At 46.4% G+C, this 18,220-nt stretch overlaps 1 pseudogene across 1 annotated transcript in view; it reads left to right on the forward strand.

Annotated features, from left to right (window-relative positions):
- The first annotated feature begins 17,593 nt into the window (after positions 1–17,593).
- Positions 17,594–18,220, forward strand: part of LOC311123812 (copine-5-like) — a 70,543-nt pseudogene continuing 69,916 nt past the window's right edge. Inside the window, exon 1 of the transcript in view lies at positions 17,594–17,697. The product of the transcript in view is annotated as a copine-5-like (transcript). The remainder of the gene's footprint in view (positions 17,698–18,220) is intronic.

The raw sequence follows: 18,220 nt of genomic DNA on the forward strand, positions 1-18,220 counted from the left end.
ATGTGTGCGCGCGCGCGTGTGTGCGTGCATGCGTGCGAGTCTCCCCCTGTGCTATCATTCCTTGGTGTTCACATCACCAACGAACTATCATGGTCCAAACACACAGTCGTGAAGAGGGCACGACAAAGTCTATTCCCCCTCAGGAGACTGAAAAGATTTGGCATGGGTCCTCAGATCCTCAAAAAGTTCTACAGCTGCACCATCGAGAGCATCTTGACTGGTTGCATCACCGCCTGGTTTGGCAACTGCTTGGCATCAGACCGCAAGGCACTACAGAGGGTAGTGCGTACGGCCCAGTACATCACTGGGGCCAAGCTTCCTGCCATCCAGGACCTCTATACCAGGCGGTGTCAGAGGAAGGCCCTCAAAATTGTCAAAGACTCCAGCCACCCTAGTCATAGACTGTTCTCTCTGCTACCGCACGGCAAGCGGTACCTGAGTGCCAAGTCTAGGTCCAAAAGACTTCTCAACAGCTTCTACCCCCAAGCAATAAGACTCCTGAACAGCTAATCATGGCTACCCGGACTATTTGCACTGCCCCCCCCACCCCATCTTTTTACGCTGCTGCTACTCTGTTAATTATTTATGCATAGTCACTTTAACTACCCACATATACATATTACTTCAACTACCTCAACTAGCCGGTGCCCCTACACATTGACTCTGCACCGGTACCCCCCTGTATATATACTCCCTACTGTTATTTTATTTTACTGCTGCTCTTTAGTTATTTGCTTTAATTTTTTTTACTTCACACTTTATTTGTTAATTATTTAAAAAATGCATTGTTGGTTAAGGGCTTGTAAGTAAGCATTTCACTGTAACGTCTACACATTGTTTTGTATGTCTTGATAAACTGCTAGAGCAAGAGTTAGTGGTTTGGTTAGTGAACCCCTAAAGGCCTGTGGATCTCTCAGTTCTCAGCTGGGTCCAGGAGAACAGAATGTATGCTGAAATCAGTCTAATTCTTAATTTGTGAAAGAAAACAGCTGAACAGATCAGGGCACGCTTTGGGGAGTTTTTTTAGAGACTGTCCTTCTCCATCAATGAGTGCAGTTTGGTTCCAGAATGTGGACGATTCCCAGAGAAAAGACGAAAGGTGGAAGTCCCATTATAATGCATGGTCATGTCAACACTAAATGCAATGAGCACATGACGGAGCTTTTCTCCTTCTGTTTCTCTATCTTGTTTTGTAGTGGCATCCCTGGGAAGACATGTGGCACCATCATCCTATCAGCAGAGGAGCTGGGGAACTGCAGAGTAAGTACACAATATTTAACTGTCACCTTTTCATTTAATTCCTTTAGCCTTTTCCTGTACAGTCAACCAACGCCATTGTGATGCGTGTGATAGAAGGAGTCAGGCGCAGGAGAGCAATACGCATCCAAAGAGTTTATTCCGTCGATAAACAGTTGCGCAAGCATGCGACAACAAAACTCAGGCACAGGGGGAAATATCTACCCTGGCAACAACAAGGTAAGGGTAGCTCAACCGAGCTGCACACAGCTCACTATAAACAATCACCCACACAGACAAGGAAGCAGAGGGAACACTTATACAATGACTAATTGGGGATAAGGACCAGGTGTGTGTGATTAATTAGACAAGACAAGTGGAGTGATGATAAATGGATCGGCAGCAGCTAGTAAGCCGGTGACGCCGAACGCCGAAACCTGCCCGAGGGAGCCAGCCTCGGCGGAAGTCATGACAGCCATGCAATTAGTGTACAGCATAATGTTTTAAAAATGACTCAGTGATCAATACTGGAGAAGTTCAACTTATTATCAAGACATAAAATATAAACCTCTACTAAATGTGCTAGCTAGGCCATAGAGAATAACCAGAGTATATCAGATCATCTGAGCCATAGAGAATAACCAGAGTATATTAGAGATTGTTTGAGTCATAGAGAATAACCAGAGTCTATTAGAGATTGTTTGAGCCATAGATAATAACCAGAGTATATTAGAGATTGTTTGAGCCATAGAGAATAACCAGAGTATATTAGAGATTGTTTGAGCCATAGAGAATAACCAGAGTATATTAGAGATTGTTTGAGCCATAGAGAATAACCAGAGTATATTAGAGATAGTTAGAGCCATAGAGAATAACCAGAGTATATTAGAGATAGTTAGAGCCATAGAGAATAACCAGAGTATATTAGAGATTGTTTGAGCCATAGAGAATAACCAGAGTATATTAGAGATTGTTTGAGCCATAGGAAAATACAGTATACACCTCTACTGTATATGCTAGGCCTATAACCCACTAATAACCTGTCTATTAGCCATGTGTTGTGACATATGAAGATTGTGTCCATAAGTATGGTGAACATCAGACCCATATTCTGTATACACTAAGTGGACAGTTTATTAGGTACACCCCCCCGTTCACGAAAATGGTTAGCTCCTACAGACAGTGAGTCACGTGGCCGTGGCTTGCTATATAAAGCAGGCAGACAGACATCGAGGCATTCAGTTACTGTTCGGTTGAACGTTAGAATGGGCAAAACGAGTGACCTAAGCGACTTTGAGCGTGGTATGATTGTTGGTCTCAGGTGCTCCGGTTCCAGTATCTCAGAAATGGCCGGCCTCCTGGGCTTTTCACTCACGACAGTGTCTAGGGTTTACAGAGAATGTTGCGACAAACCAAAAAACATCCAGTCAGTGGCAGTCCTGTTGGCAAAAAAAGCTTGTTGATGAGTGGTCGAAAGAGAATGACAAGAATCGTGCAAGCTAACAGGTGTGCCACGAACAGGCAAATAATGGCACAGTACAATACTGGTGTGCAGAACAGCATCTTGGAACACACAACTCTTATCAGATGAAAGCAAGAAGAAGCGGCTCCAGTGGGCATGCGATCACCAACACTGGACAATTGAGGAGTGGAAAAACATTGCCTGGTCTGACAAATTGCGGTTCCTGTTGCATCATGCTGATGGCAGAGTCAGGATTTGACGTAAGCAGTATAAAAGCTAATTTATGCTTGATCCGAAAATGTTGTTGGAGGCTCCGTTGGAGGGTGTGAAGCAATTGCGGAGCCTCTGGAGGCATGCAGAGGCCAAATTGAGCTCCGTACCGCATCGCCGTCCCAAATTTTGTAACAATCCGTATAGCTCCGCATTGACATGATTGGTTGACGGTGGGTGGGAGCAGGAGGTCCTGTATAAACACAAACTCACTTCCTCGACAACTTCTTTCACAACAGCTCTACTCAAAGCGCAAGAAGTATGAATGCCCTGACTGTGTCCTTTAATAATGCCCTGACTGTGTCCTTTAATAATGCTGCTGTGTCCTTTAATAATGCTGCTGTGTCCTTTAATAATGCTGCTGTGTCCATTAATAATGCTGCTGTGTCCTTTAATAATGTTTTATTTCACCTTTATTTAACCAGGTAAGCCAGTTGAGAACAAGTTCTCATTTACAACTGTGACCTGGCCAAGATAAAGCAAAGCAGTGCGATAAAAACAACAAACACAGAGTTACATATGGGGTAAAACAAAACATAAAGTCAATAACACAATAGAAAATCTATATACAGTGTGTGCAAATGTAGTAAGTTATGGAGGTAAGGCAATAAATAGGCCATAGTGCAAAATAATTACAATTTAGTATTAACACTGGAGTGATAGATGTGCAGAAGATGATGTGCAAATAGAGATACTGGGGTGCAAATTAGCAAAATAAATAACAATGTAAATAACAATATGGGATGAGGTAGTTGGGTGGGCTAATTACAGATGGGCTGTGTACAGGTGCAGTGATCGGTAAGGTGCTCTGACAACTGATGCTTAAAGTTAGTGAGGGAGATAAGAGTCTCCAGCTTCGGAGATTTTTGCAATTCGTTCCAGTCATTTGCAGCAGAGAACTGGAAGGAATGGCCGCCAAAGGAGGTGTTGGCTTTGGGGATGACCAGTGAGATATACCTGCTAGATATACCTGCTGGAACGCATACTACGGGTGGGTGTTGCTATGGTGACCAATGAGCTAATATAAGGCGGAGATTAGCCTAGCAGTGATTTATAGATGACCTGGAGCCAGTGGGTTTGGCGACTAATATGTAGTGAGGACCAGCCAACGAGAGCGTACAGGTCACGATGGTGGGTAGTATATGGGGCTTTGGTGCCAAAATGGATGGCACTGTGATAGACTACATCCAATTTGCTGAGTAGAGTGTTGGAAGCTATTTTGTAAATGACATTGCCGAAGTAATAATGCTGCTGTGTCCTTTAATAATGCTGCTGTCCTTTAATAATGCTGCTGTGTCCTTTAATAATGCTGCTGTGTCCTTTAATAATGCTGCTGTGTCCGTTAATAATGCTGCTGTCCTTTAATAATGCTGCTGTGTCCTTTAATAATGCTGCTGTGTCCTTTAATAATGCTGCTGTGTCCTTTAATAATGCTGCTGTGTCCTTTAATAATGCTGCTGTGTCCTTTAATAATGCTGCTGTGTCCGTTAATAATGCTGCTGTCCTTTAATAATGCTGCTGTGTCCTTTAATAATGCTGCTGTGTCCTTTAATAATGCTGCTGTGTCCTTTAATAATGCTGCTGTGTCCGTTAATAATGCTGCTGTGTCCTTTAATAATGCTGCTGTGTCCTTTAATAATGCTGCTGTGTCCGTTAATAATGCTGCTGTGTCCATTAATAATGCTAATTGGCTTTCTCTCTGTGGCTCTAAATGAGGCCAGTAAATAAGCACATTACAGCCCTGCTAGAGGAGCAAGGGGAGAGGGGGAAGAGGGGGGAGAGAGGGAAGAGGGGAGAGAGGGGGGAGAGGGGAGAGAGGGGAGAGGGGGGAGAGAGGGGAGAGAGGGGAGAGAGAGAGGGAAGAGGGGAGAGAGAGGGGAGAGAGGGGAGAGGGGAGAGAGGGGAAGAGGGGAAGAGGGGATAGAGGGGAGAGAGAGGGAAGAGGGGAGAGAGAGGGAAGAGGGGAGAGAGAGGGGAGAGAGAGGGAAGAGGGGAGAGAGGGGAGAGAGAGGAGAGAGAGGGGAGAGAGGGGAGAGGGGCGAGAGGGGAAAGAGGGGAGAGAGGGGAGAGGGGAGAGAGGGGAGAGAGGGGAGAGAGGGGAGAGAGGGGAGAGGGGAGAGAGAGGGGAGAGAGGGGAGAGAGGGGAAGAGGGGAAGAGGGGAGAGAGGGGAGAGAGGGGAGAGAGGGTTGAGGGGGGAGAGAGGGTTGAGGGGAGAGAGAGGGAAGAGGGGAGAGAGGGGAGAGAGGGGAAGAGGGGAGAGAGGGGAGAGAGGGGAGAGAGAGGGAAGAGGGGAGAGAGGGGAAGAGGGGAAGAGGGGAAGAGGGGAGAGAGGGGAAGAGGAGAGAGAGGGGAGAGAGGGGAGAGAGGGGAAGAGGGGAGAGAGGGGAGAGAGGGGCGAGAGGGGAAGAGGGGAAGAGGGGAGAGAGGGGAGAGAAGGGAGAGAGGGGAGAGAGGGGAGAGAGAGGGAAGAGGGGAAGAGGGGAGAGAGAGGGAAGAGGGGAGAGAGGGGAGAGAGGGGAGAGGGGAGAGAGGGGAGAGAGGGGAGAGAGGGGAGAGGGGAAGAGGGGAGAGAGGGAAGAGGGGAAGAGGGGAGAGAGAGGGAAGAGGGGAGAGAGGGAAGATGGGAAGAGGGGAGAGAGAGGAGAGAGGGGAGAGAGGGGAAGAGGGGAGAGAGGAGAGAGAGGGGAGAGAGGGGAGAGAGAGGGAAGAGGGGAAGAGGGGAGAGAGATGGAAGAGGGGAGAGAGGGGAGAGAGGGGAGAGGGGAGAGAGGGGAGAGAGGGGAGAGAGGGGAGAGGGGAAGAGGGGAGAGAGGGGAGAGGGGAGAGAGGGGAGAGAGGAGAGAGGGGAGAGAGGGGAAGAGGGGAAGAGGGGAAGAGGGGAGAGAGGGGAGAGGGGAGAGGGGAGAGGGGAGAGGAGAGAGAGGGGAGAGAGGGGAAGAGGGGAAGAGGGGAGAGAGGGGAAGAGGGGAGAGAGGGGAGAGAGGGGAGAGAGGGAAGAGGGGAGAGAGAGGAGAGAGGGGAGAGAGAGGGAAGAGGGGAAGAGGGGAGAGAGGGGAAGAGGGGAAGAGGGGAGAGAGGGGAAGAGGGGAGAGAGGGGAGAGAGGGGAGAGGGGAGAGAGAGGGGAGAGAGGGGAGAGAGGGGAGAGAGGGGAAGAGGGGAGAGAGAGGGAAGAGGGGAGAGAGGGGAGAGAGGGGAGAGGGGAGAGAGGGGAGAGAGGGGAGAGGGGAAGAGGGGAGAGAGGGAAGAGGGGAAGAGGGGAGAGAGGGGAGAGAGGGGAGAGGGGAGAGAGGGGAGAGAGGGGAAGAGGGGAGAGAGGGGAGAGAGGGGAAGAGGGGAGAGAGGGGAGAGAGGGAAGAGGGGAGAGAGAGGGAAGAGGGGAGAGAGGGGAGAGAGGGGAAGAGGGGAGAGAGGGGAGAGAGGGGAGAGAGAGGGAAGAGGGGAAGAGGGGAGAGAGAGGGAAGAGGGGAGAGAGGGGAAGAGGGGAGAGAGGGGAGAGAGGGGAAGAGGGGAGAGAGGGGAGAGAGGGGAAGAGGGGAGAGAGGGGAGAGAGGGGAGAGAGGGGAGAGGGGAGAGAGGGGAGAGAGGGGAAGAGGGGAGAGAGGGGAGAGAGGGGCGAGAGGGGAAGAGGGGAGAGAGGGGAGAGAGGGGAAGAGGGGAGAGGGGAGAGAGGGGAGAGAGGGGAAGAGGGGAGAGAAGGGAGAGAGAGGGAAGAGGGGAAGAGGGGAGAGAGAGGGAAGAGGGGAGAGAGGGGAGAGAGGGGAGAGGGGGAAGAGGGGAGAGGGGAGAGAGGGGAGAGAGGGGAGAGAGGGGAGAGAGGGGAGAGGGGAGAGAGGGGAGAGGGGAGAGGGAGGGGAGAGAGGGGAGAGAGGGGAGAGAGAGGGAAGAGGGGAAGAGGGGAGAGAGGGGAGAGGGGAGAGGGAGGGGAGAGAGGGGAGAGAGGGGAGAGAGAGGGAAGAGGGGAGAGAGGGGAGAGAGGGGAGAGAGGAGAGAGGGGAAGAGGGGAAGAGGGGAGAGAGGGGAGAGAGGGGAGGTGAGGGGAGGTGAGGGAAAGGGAAAGGGGAAGATGGAAGGTAGGAAAGAGGGGAAGTGAGGAGAAGAGGGTGTGTGTGTGTGTGTGTGTGTGTGTGTGTGTGTGTGTGTGTGTGTGTGTGTGTGTGTGTGTGTGTGTGTGTGTGTGTGTGTGTGTGTGTGTGTGTGTGTGTGTGTGTGTGTGTGTGTGTGTGTGTGTGTGTGTGTGTGCCCCAGTCATTCAGGGGTCTGTGTGAGTCACCAGGTAGATCTATGATGACGTAGAGTTAGCCTCATCGCCACAAAGCACCACTTAAACATCAGGTTTCTAATGATCATTATCTTCACTCACAAGAGATCATCTCCTCACTGTCAGAGTTGATTAGAGAGACAGGGGTCTGCACTATAAAGGGACGTGGGCCATTGAAATTGAATGGACATTTTTATTTATAATTACTACCACAAAGATGGCTGCCGGTCTATGATGCCCCAGACTAATCATTCTCTGGTCCCCAAACACCCAATGGGATATCCTGTAGGATGGCTGTTCCCACAGTCATCTAGTCCCCAAACCCCCAATGGGATATCCTGTAGGATGGCTATTCCCACAGTCATCTAGTCCCCAAACCCCCAACGGGATATCCTGTAGGATGGCTGTTCCCACAGTCATCTAGTCCCCAAACCCCCAATGGGATATCCTGTAGGATGGCTGTTCCCACAGTCATCTAGTCCCCAAACCCCCAACGGGATAACCTGTAGGATGGCTGTTCCCACAGTCATCTAGTCCCCAAACCCCCAACGGGATAACCTGTAGGATGGCTGTTCCCACAGTCATCTAGTCCCCAAACCCCCAACGGGATAACCTGTAGGATGGCTGTTCCCACAGTCATCTAGTCCCCAAACCCCCAACGGGATAACCTGTAGGATGGCTGTTCCCACAGTCATCTAGTCCCCAAACCCCCAACGGGATATCCTGTAGGATGGCTGTTCCCACAGTCATCTAGTCCCCAAACCCCCAACGGGATAACCTGTAGGATGGCTGTTCCCACAGTCATCTAGTCCCCAAACCCCCAATGGGATATCCTGTAGGATGGCTGTTCCCACAGTCATCTAGCCCCCAAACCCCCAATGGGATAACCTGTAGGATGGCTGTTCCCACACTGTCATCACCCTCTATTGTCTCCCATCCAGGCAAAGAGCACTGCAGCCTAACTGACTGACTGTTATCCATAGCTAATGGCAAGCTCTACCAGCCTGTCAGCGTAATGCCAGGTTGTGTCTGATATGGTTCCATTTCAACCAGCTGGCAGAGATCACTGGTTAGCAGTCCCTGGTGACAGTCTCAATAGTTGATTTTGTTCTGGGTGCAGAGATCACTGGTTAGCAGTCTCTGGTGACAGTCTCAATAGTTGATTTTGTTCTGAGTGCAGAGATCACTGGTTAGCAGTCTCTGGTGACAGTCTCAATAGTTGATTTTGTTCTGAGTGCAGAGATCACTGGTTAGCAGTCTCTGGTGACAGTCTCAATAGTTGATTTTGTTCTGGGTGCTGAGATGACTGGTTAGTTACAATATACTGTGATAATTAGATAATTAGACCAAGATAACTGATTGAGTGATTATGTGTGAATAGAAAACAGCGACACAACAGCTTGCGTCCATTTAGTCACCACAGTTGTAATCAGCAGTGAACTTTTCTCTCTCCTTCAAACCAACAATGTAGTTTTTCCAACGGTGTTGATTGGATATTACAGAGGTCATCGGAGCTACTCGGTTTGCTAAACAAGAGGTATTTAATTTCATTCTACAATATTACATCCACCAGCTATTCTCTCCCCGGCATTGTTCCAAAATCCATATTACTAGCAAATGGGGAATAAAGCAGTGTACTGTATTGGATATGCATTCTAAGTGGCATGCTAGTGTGGATATTGGAACATAGCCTAGGGTCTGTGCTTTGAGAATATAGAGGTTATAGCCTTAGAGTTGTGGGCTTCTGGCCAATGCATACCTGGATTCAAATAGTATCTCTTTCATTGGTTCCATTGTGCTAGGAAAGCTCAATCAACTGCAGCTAAAGTTAAAAAAAAAAAATCCTATTTGAACCAGGTCTGCGAGCCCAGTTGTGGGCTGTTGTCCAAGGCCTGGAGGTAGGGTGGTGGTGTTGTGGTGGTTCGAGGGGCAGGTCAGAGGATGTACTGTGAGTTACGTGGGTCATGAGGATCGATAGAGCCCATGTGTTCAGGCCTAAGAGCCCCCGTCACTAGCCTGGCCTGAATAAATAAATGAATTGGGATCGATAGAGCGAATGTGTTCAGGCCCTGACAGCACCCACACAATCACCCATGTGACATAGACCTGATGGATATTGGCTACACTTTAGAGAGGAATAAAATGGTTTTGTCTGCACACGAATGAATGAAAATTGAATTCAACAATAATGTTTTCAATTCGACTTTTGCTTTCAAAAGCAGCTCAAACATAGAACATGTAAGAATTGACTGAATTAATTATACCGTGCTGATATACCGTGCATTATAGGGAAATAATGCACGCTCTAGAATGCCCTTCAAGCTAATCAGAAACGAGTATTCAACAATGCCATGGTATAATGCATTATAATATGCTATACTGTACGTTACTGCATTATACTATATTATACTATACTGTATACTATAGAGGTTATAGCCCAGTTAGAGTACTATCCTGTATTATACTATACTGTATTATACTGTATTATACTATACTGTATTACACTGTACTATACTGTATTACACTATACTGTACTATACTTTATTATACTATTCTGTACTATGCTATACTATATTATACTGTATTATACTACACTGTACTATACTATATTATACTGTATTATACTATACTTTACTATACTATATTATACTGTATTATACTATACTTTACTATACTGTGTATACTGTATTATACTATACTGTACTATACTATACTATATTAAACTGTATTATACCATTCTGTATTATACTGTACTGTATTATACTGTAATATGCTATAATGTATTGCACTATACTGTGCTGTACTATACTATATTATACTATACTGTACTATACTATGATATATTATACTAAACTGTACTGTATTATATTAAATTGTACTGTATTACACTATACTGTATTATACTATACTGTATTATACTATACTGTAATATACTGTATTATACTATACTATAATGTACTATACTATAATGTATTATACTAAGCTGTACTGTAAATTAAACTAAACTATACTATACTGCATTATTTTATACTGCACTATTTTATACTATACTGTAATGTACTATACTATAATGTATTATACTAAAGTGTACTGTAAACTAAACTATACTGTAGGATATTAAACTGTACTGTATTATACTATACTGTACTGTACTCTACTATAAGGTATTATAATAAACTGTACTGTAAACTAAACTATACTTTACTGTATTATATTATACTGTACTGTATTATACTATACTGTACTGCAATTCAGAGGAAAGTATTCAGACACCTTGACGTTTTCCACATTTTGTTACGTTGCAGCCTTATTCTAAAATGAATGAAATAATGTTTTTCCCTCATCAATCTACACACAATGCCCCATAATGACAAAGTGAAAACTGGTTTTTAGAAATGTTTGCAAATGTATTACAAATAAAAAACAGAAATACCTTATTTACATAAGTATTCAGACCCTTTGCTATGAGACTCGAAAATTGAGCTCAGGTGCATCATGTTTCCATTGATCATCCTTGAGATGTTTCTACAACTTGATTGGAGTCCACCTGTGGTAAATTCAATTGATTGGACATGATTTGGAAAGGCACACATCCTGTCTATTTAAGGTCCCACAGTTGACAGTGCATGTCCGAGCGAAAACCAAGCCATGAGGTCGAAGGAATTGTCCGTAGAGCTCCGAGACAGGATTGTGTCGAGGCACAGATCTGGGGAAGGGTGCCAAAAAATGTTTGCAGCATTGAAGGTCCCCAAGAACACAGTGGCCATGAATGAAGAATGGTACCAACACATCCTCCGAGAGCAACTTATCCCAACCATCCAAGAACAATGCCTTTTCCAGCATGATGGAGCACCTTGCCAAAAGGCAAAAGTGATAACTAAGTGGCTCGGGGAACAAAACATCAAAATGTTGGGTCCATGGCCAGGAAACTCCCCAGACCTTAATCCCATTGAGAACTTGTGGTCAATCCTCAAGAGGCGGGTGGACTAACAAAAACCCATAAATTCGGACAAACTCCAAGCATTGATTATGCAAGAATGGGCTGCCATCAGTCAGGATGTGGCCCAGAAGTTAATTGACAGCATGCCAGGGCGGATTGCAGAGGTCTTGAAAAAGAAGGGTCAACACTGCAAATATTGACTCTTTGCATAAACTTAATGTAATTGTCAATAAAAGCTTTTGACACTTATGGAATGCTAGTAATTATACTTCAGTATACCATAGTAACATCTGATAAAAATATCTAAAAACACTGAAGCAGCAAACTTTCTGAAGACCAATACTTGTGTCATTCTCAAAACGTTTGACCACGACTGTATGGTACCCTTGTATCTTCTAGCCATCCAACAGAACACGTGCCTCCAACCATCCAGCTCAACGCACTAAATGGTGTGTGTGTCCGTGTCCGTGTGTGTGTCCGTGTGTGTGTGTGTGTGTGTGTGTGTGTGTGTGTGTGTGTCTGTGTGTGTGTGTCTGTGTGTGTGTCTGTGTGTGTGTGTGTGTGTGTGTGTGTGTGTGTGAGTGTGTGTGTGTCTGTGTGTGTGTGTGTGTGTGTGTGTGTGTGTCTGTGTGTGTGTGTCTGTGTGTGTGTGTGTGTGTGTGTGTGTGTGTGTGTCTGTGTGTGTGTGTGTGTGTGTGTGTGTGTGTCTGTGTGTGTGTGTGTGTGTGTGTCTGTGTGTGTGTGTGTGTGTGTGTGTGTGTGTGTGTGTCTGTGTGTGTGTGTGTGTGTGTGTGTGTGTGTGTGTGTGTGTCTGTGTGTGTGTCTGTGTGTGTGTGTGTGTGTGTCTGTGTGTGTGTGTGTGTGTGTGTGTGTGTGTCTGTGTGTGTGTGTGTGTCTGTGTGTGTGTCTGTGTGTGTGTGTGTGTGTGTGTGTCTGTGTGTGTGTGTGTGTGTGTGTGTGTGTGTGTGTGTGTGTGTGTCTGTGTGTGTGTCTGTGTGTGTGTGTGTGTGTGTGTGTGTGTGTGTGTGTGTGTGTGTGTGTGTGTGTGTGTGTCTGTGTGTGTGTGTGTGTGTGTGTGTGTGTGTGTGTCTGTGTGTGTGTCTGTGTGTGTGTCTGTGTCTGTGTCTGTGTGTGTGTGTGTGTGTGTGTGTGTGGATCTTAATTTCATCACGCTGTTGCAGCAGAACTTTCCTGCAATGCATGAAATGTTAAACTTCTAGGGTATTTGAAATTTTAAAATGCTTCTGAAGTTTGTAATCTCCACTTTTACATTTCAGACTTGACTTTCCCTTACGAAAAATTCATCAATCCCTACAATTATAATGAATTATAATCCACATAATAATTCACATTTCCTGTTGCTGCAGAATTGTTTTCCTTCTGTAGAAAAACTGGCTCAAATTAAAGATCCTACGTGTGTGTGTGTGTGTGTTTGTCTTGTGATGGTTTTGACTTGACTTGAGGTTATTGTCTGTTAGGGGTGCCAGGTAGGTCATGCCTACCAGAGAAATTGAGGGAATGATTCCCGTCTGGTCCATCAAGTCTATACCAACACAAAGGACTCATGAAAAAGTGAGAATGGAAAGTAAACTTTTGGTAAACCTGAGACTGTTCAGACATAATTCAGGGCTGTCACACACCCCCTCCCCTGGAAAAAGTCAACCATTGCCATGGAAGGCACATCATGGTCGGGGAAACCGAGAAAACTCTTCTCCTCACTTTCCTCTTCAAAGATATGAGGACTTTGTGGTGCTCACTCTCCTCAGCTGAGGTGTAACACGCCTCATAGCGTGAGACTTCTGGGTCTGGGAATCCGAGAAAAGTCTAATCACTTTCATTTTCAAAGATATTCAGGACCTTGTGGCGCTCACTGGTGTGTCAATCGACTCTAGGGGGTTAAGGTGTGAGACATAGAAAACGCGCATATATGTTCGGTAGTTCAGAAGGGCCCATCTCCTCCACCATTCTATATGGTCCTTGCCATTTAGGAGTGAGCTTGGGTCCAGAATAATTTGTCAGCTTTTGAGTACGGATGGGAGTGTAGCCACACCCAATCACTGACCTGGAACTGCATGTCTCGTCTCGTCTTATCATAGTTCCTCCTCTGCTTGAAACATGCCTTGATCAGGTACTTTGAGACAAGAGCTCTTAAGTCGTGCAGATGGTCATAGCGCGCAGAGTCCTGAGTAACCGGTTGTAGCTGTAAAACCAAGGGTCCTCAGAGGGCTTAGGTTCACCTCTGCAGGGGTGACTCCAGAAGACTCTCGCAAAGGTTGGTCTGTGGGGTGGTAGGCCGTGGTCAACTTCTGTCTCAGGTTCCATCTTTGGCAGGTCTCCTCAAAGAGATCGGAGACGAATTGGAGAGTTCAGGATCTCACGAAAGAGTCAGGATCTATTTTTGTGAGGATGTTAGAGACTGTCCTTGCAGTGGCCTGTCGAAGGGCAAAGAGCTCCACCCACTTGGAACGGTAATCGACAAAAAGCAAGCATGTGCACATTCTGATTTGAACTTCTAAGAAATGAACCAATCAAATCCATTTCTAACATTTCCTAAGGTCAGGTAACCACTGTTACAAAACTGACAGTATCGGATGTGTGACTTTACATCTAGGCCAGTGCAGTGGTGCTTTCAACCGCTTGTAGGTTTTGAACCTGCTCAAATGACCAGCTAACGGGTCTTTCATGGAAATGTTGCAGCAGTTGAAGGCGTAGAGGTTCAGGTATGTACACTTGGTAGAGTGTTCTGTGAGGTAGTTGCACAACTCGGTAAACTTTGTCCTCAGTGACGGTCAGGGTTGTGGTAGAATTTACTATATTTTCTCCATCTTCCAGGATAGTCTGGTATAGCGCCTGTACTACTATGTCATCCTGTTGGGCCTTCCATATGGACTTATCAGACATGGGAAAGTTAGTCTTGGGTGAGTCTCGACTGCTAGACAGGACAGTAGCACATGTAAGATTAATGCCACCGTTGCCATCAGCAGGAGCTCTGGATGAGGTATCTCGAACAGAATTGTACTTTCATTTTCTGTATTCTACAGCAAAGGTTAACTCTTGCAACCGTAGAGCCCAACCGATGAGTCTGGTTCTTGGTTTGTTGGTCTTGAACACCCACAGACGGGAAGAATGGTCAGTGACCACAGTGAAGTACAGTATCTTCCTTCCAGGTAGTACCTCCACCATTTCGAAAGCCCAGACAACTGCAAGGCACTCTTGCTCGGTTGTGGAATAGTTTCTTTCTCCTCCCATTTATTGAACGACTGGTGAAGGCCAGCACTTCTTCAGTGCCATGTTCGAGGACAGCACCAAGTCCAACATCACTTGCATCAGGTGTAAACAACAAAAAGACAGTCAAAGTTGGGATGACCCAAAATGGGAGGCGTGACAAGGTGTCGTTTCAGGGTTTCAAAAGAGGTCTGGGATTCTGCCGTCCATCGGAACTTTGCTCCTTTCCTCTTCAACGTGTGATTGGCACAGGGAAGTCTTGTACAGCCTTGGTATTTTCAGGATCCACATGGATGCTGTCAGAGGACACAATATGGCCAAGGACCTTCAGGGAGGTTTGGCAGAAGTTGCTCTTCTTCATGTTCACCGTCAGACCAGCTTCTCTTAGCTTGTCCAACACTGCTTGAAGATCTTGAAAGTGTTGTTTTCTGGTCTGTGAGTAGATAATTATATCTTCTAGGTAGACAAAACAGATGAGTCTTTGGAAGGTGGCAAGCGCGTTGGTAGGAAGAGGATAGGCATCGGTCTGGGAGACGTTGTTGGTCTTCTTATAGTCCACACAAAATCTAAAACCACCAGTCTTTTTGGGGATGAGGACAACAGGAGCAGCCCAGGGAGAGGAGGAACGTTCAATTATATCTAGTGTCAACATATCATTAATGAGTCCCTTTTAGATGATGAGCTTTTGCTGGGGACAGAAGGTGGTGGGGCTTCTGCTTGATAGGCATTTCCTGTGTAAGGAATATTTTGTGCTTCAGGAGCCCGGGGCATCTGGACATACATTTATTCTATATATAAAAATATTCTGCAGCTGTTCGAACAGCCTTAACTCCTCTGGTTGTTCCAGCTGAGCTCTTCTCACTGACTGTAAAGGAGATCATCAGCAGGATTACCAGGGGCTCGCTGTACCGGAGTAATGGCAGAGAAGACTGCCACACTTAGACCCCAATCATGTAGCTTCTGCTTGGAAAAAATGCTTCTCGCTCTGATTGTGTGGAAAAAGTAGCAATTGTGTGCGATGTCAATCTGGACACCACTGAAGTACATGAAATCAAGTACCAGCACGACAGGAAAACCAAGGTTCTTGGAAAGTAGAATAACAAACAGAATCATATAGGAGCGGTTACACAGGTGGAACTCTACCTCACGCCACCCGAGTGGTCATTTAGCCTCACCGTCAGCCAGATACAATGGACCTTCTGTCCAAGGCTAAATGTTGTCCTGGGGACCTTTCACCTCCTTCCATAGCTTCTCATTGAGCAGCGTGTAGGATGACCCGGTGTCCAGAATGGCTCTTCCTGTCCAAGGGCCTATGGACAGGCGTAACCCCAGCTGGTATTGGCTGAAAGGAAGTGGATGTCGATGGGTCGTAGGCAGGGACTCTTGGGGTCAAAGCACTCAGAGTAGGATGGCCATTCTTGTGATGGGAGTTGGGTGTGTTGACCTCTTGCGACTTGTTGTACGGCTTGTTGGTTTCTGGAGTGGTTTGCGTGATACTGATTTGGAATGTCCCTTTTGCTACATCTCCAACAGAACACCCGAGGGGTTTTGGCTGGAGACCCTGGCTGTGGTTGATGGTCTGTCTTGGGTGACTGTTTGGGTGTCTGTTTCTCTCTCTGTTAATATTGCTGTTGGCATTCTCCGTCCTTCTCAAACTGCTGTCCAAGTACAACCAGTCCATCTACAGTGGGGACTCTTTCTCTGAGATGACTGGCTAGTAGAGGGTTGATGTTCTTCAAGATCAACTTAATGACCTCTTCCTCCTCAATGCCAGGTTTCCACTGTCTGCACAGGGAGTGGTAACCGTACGCAAAGTCACGGATACTCTCTCTCTCTCCTTGCTCTCGATTCCTGACTCTGTCTGCCAGCTCATCGGTGTAGTCCTCAGACAGAAAGGCAGAGGAAAACTTTGACTAAGTCAGCCCAGGAGGCAGTGGTGAGACGTGCCACATCCCCCAAGCCTGATGGAGGCCATGTCAACAGACACATCATCTAACATTTTACCACATTTAGTGAGCTCTGTCTGTAGGAGGTCTACAGTGTTCACCAGCGAAGAGAATACTGAGTCAACGTCCTTGAAGACCTCGGTGTGGTGATGTTGCAGGTGCCACCGGTGATGCTGGCTGATGCTGGCTATTTATTGGGAAATTAAAGGGGAAGCGCAGCCTCGGGAGGAGACGCACTGAGGCGATTCAGACATAATTCAGGGCCGTCACAGTCTGTGTGCGTGCGTGCGTGCGTGAGCGTGAGTATACACATTAATGGAATCACTGCTCTCTCCGTAGATTTCTCCATCATCTTTATGAACATCTATTCTCCATTACAGGGTTCCCCAAACTCGGTACTGTTGAACAGTACTGACCAATACCTTGACCACCAGACATTACAGGCATTACTCTGCCAGCCAAGGCATTATGGGGTCGGGGAGCATTCATTGTATGAATCCAAAATGGCACCCAATTCTCTATACAGTGCATTACTTTTGACCAGAGCCATATATATTTCCCTATGGGCCTTGGACAAAAGTAGTGAACTACATAGGTATTCGGGTGCTATTTGGGCCGTAGCCATTGTCTCCATTATGGCGGTGTGTGAGCATTGAAATGCTGCCTGCATAAGTGTGATTATGAAAACCAGGTGTTTAATGTATCATTAGCTGAACTAAAACCCCTCCATCATTTCTTCCACACACACAGATACAGGCCATTTTCTAGCTGAACCCATTTCATTTTAGTGCCCCATTTTGTATGGACTCTTAAGCAATTGATTTAGGCCTGTATTCACAACCACAACGTTGCACATAACTTTTTTTTACTTTGCTTTTCGAGACTTCTTGTTTTGAATGCCAGAACATGAATCAAGTAATGATTATTAATGTACGTGTTCTTTCAGTAGGATTTGAGAAACAGGGCTCATTGGCTATGAGCGGTGCTGCTGTGATGTATTGCTTATTAAGATGCAGACCATTCCTTGGGTTTATTTGGTGATTCAGTGCTTTTATATCTTGGCACAAGGCACCATATTAAAAACACAACAGCTAGCAAACAGGGAGCCTGTAATCCTACTGGGGATTTACTGTGTAATGTCCCCTCTTTTTAGCTTTCTTTCTTTCTCTCTCTGTCTCACTTTTTTCCATCCCTTTCTTTCTCTCTTTCCATATCCCCCCCCCCCCCCCCTCTCCATCCCTCTCTCCACTCCAGGAAGTCGCCACCATGCAGTTCTGTGCCCACAAGTTGGACAAGAAGGACTTCTTTGGCAAGTCAGACCCATTTATGGTCTTTTACCGGAGTAATGAAGATGGGACGTGAGTTCTTATTTTTTTCTCTCTCTCTATTTTTCTGCTTGTTTTCTGGTTCTAATATCTTCATTTTATCAAACAGATACAGTACATGAGTGCTAAGCTGTCAGATCAAAGGATGGAGAGAGAGAGAGAGAGAGAGAGAGAGAGAGAGAGAGAGAGAGAGAGAGAGAGAGAGAGAGAGAGAGAGAGAGAGAGAGAGAGAGGAGAGAGAGAAGGAGAGAGAGAGAGAGAGAGAGAGAGAGAGAGAGAGAGAGAGAGAGAGAGAGAGAGAGAGAGAGAGAGGGGCAGGTTGCTTAGTGTGTAAGAGCGTTGTGCCAGTAACCGAAAGGTCGAAAGCCCTTAAGCAAGGCACTTAACCCTAATTGCTCCTGTAAGTCGCTCTGGATAAGAGCGTCTGCTAAATGACTAAAAAGGTTCAGAACTTTTGTAAAACATCACAGTACGGTTGAAATATATATGGCAAATAGAAATCCTATATGGATGGTGTTAAGAGATAGATGGGAGGTATTGAATAGAGTTGAAGGAT

The sequence above is a fragment of the Coregonus lavaretus genome, assembly GCF_964263955.1.
Source record: "Coregonus lavaretus genome assembly, contig: HAP1_SCAFFOLD_540, whole genome shotgun sequence".
NCBI lineage: Eukaryota > Metazoa > Chordata > Actinopteri > Salmoniformes > Salmonidae > Coregonus > Coregonus lavaretus.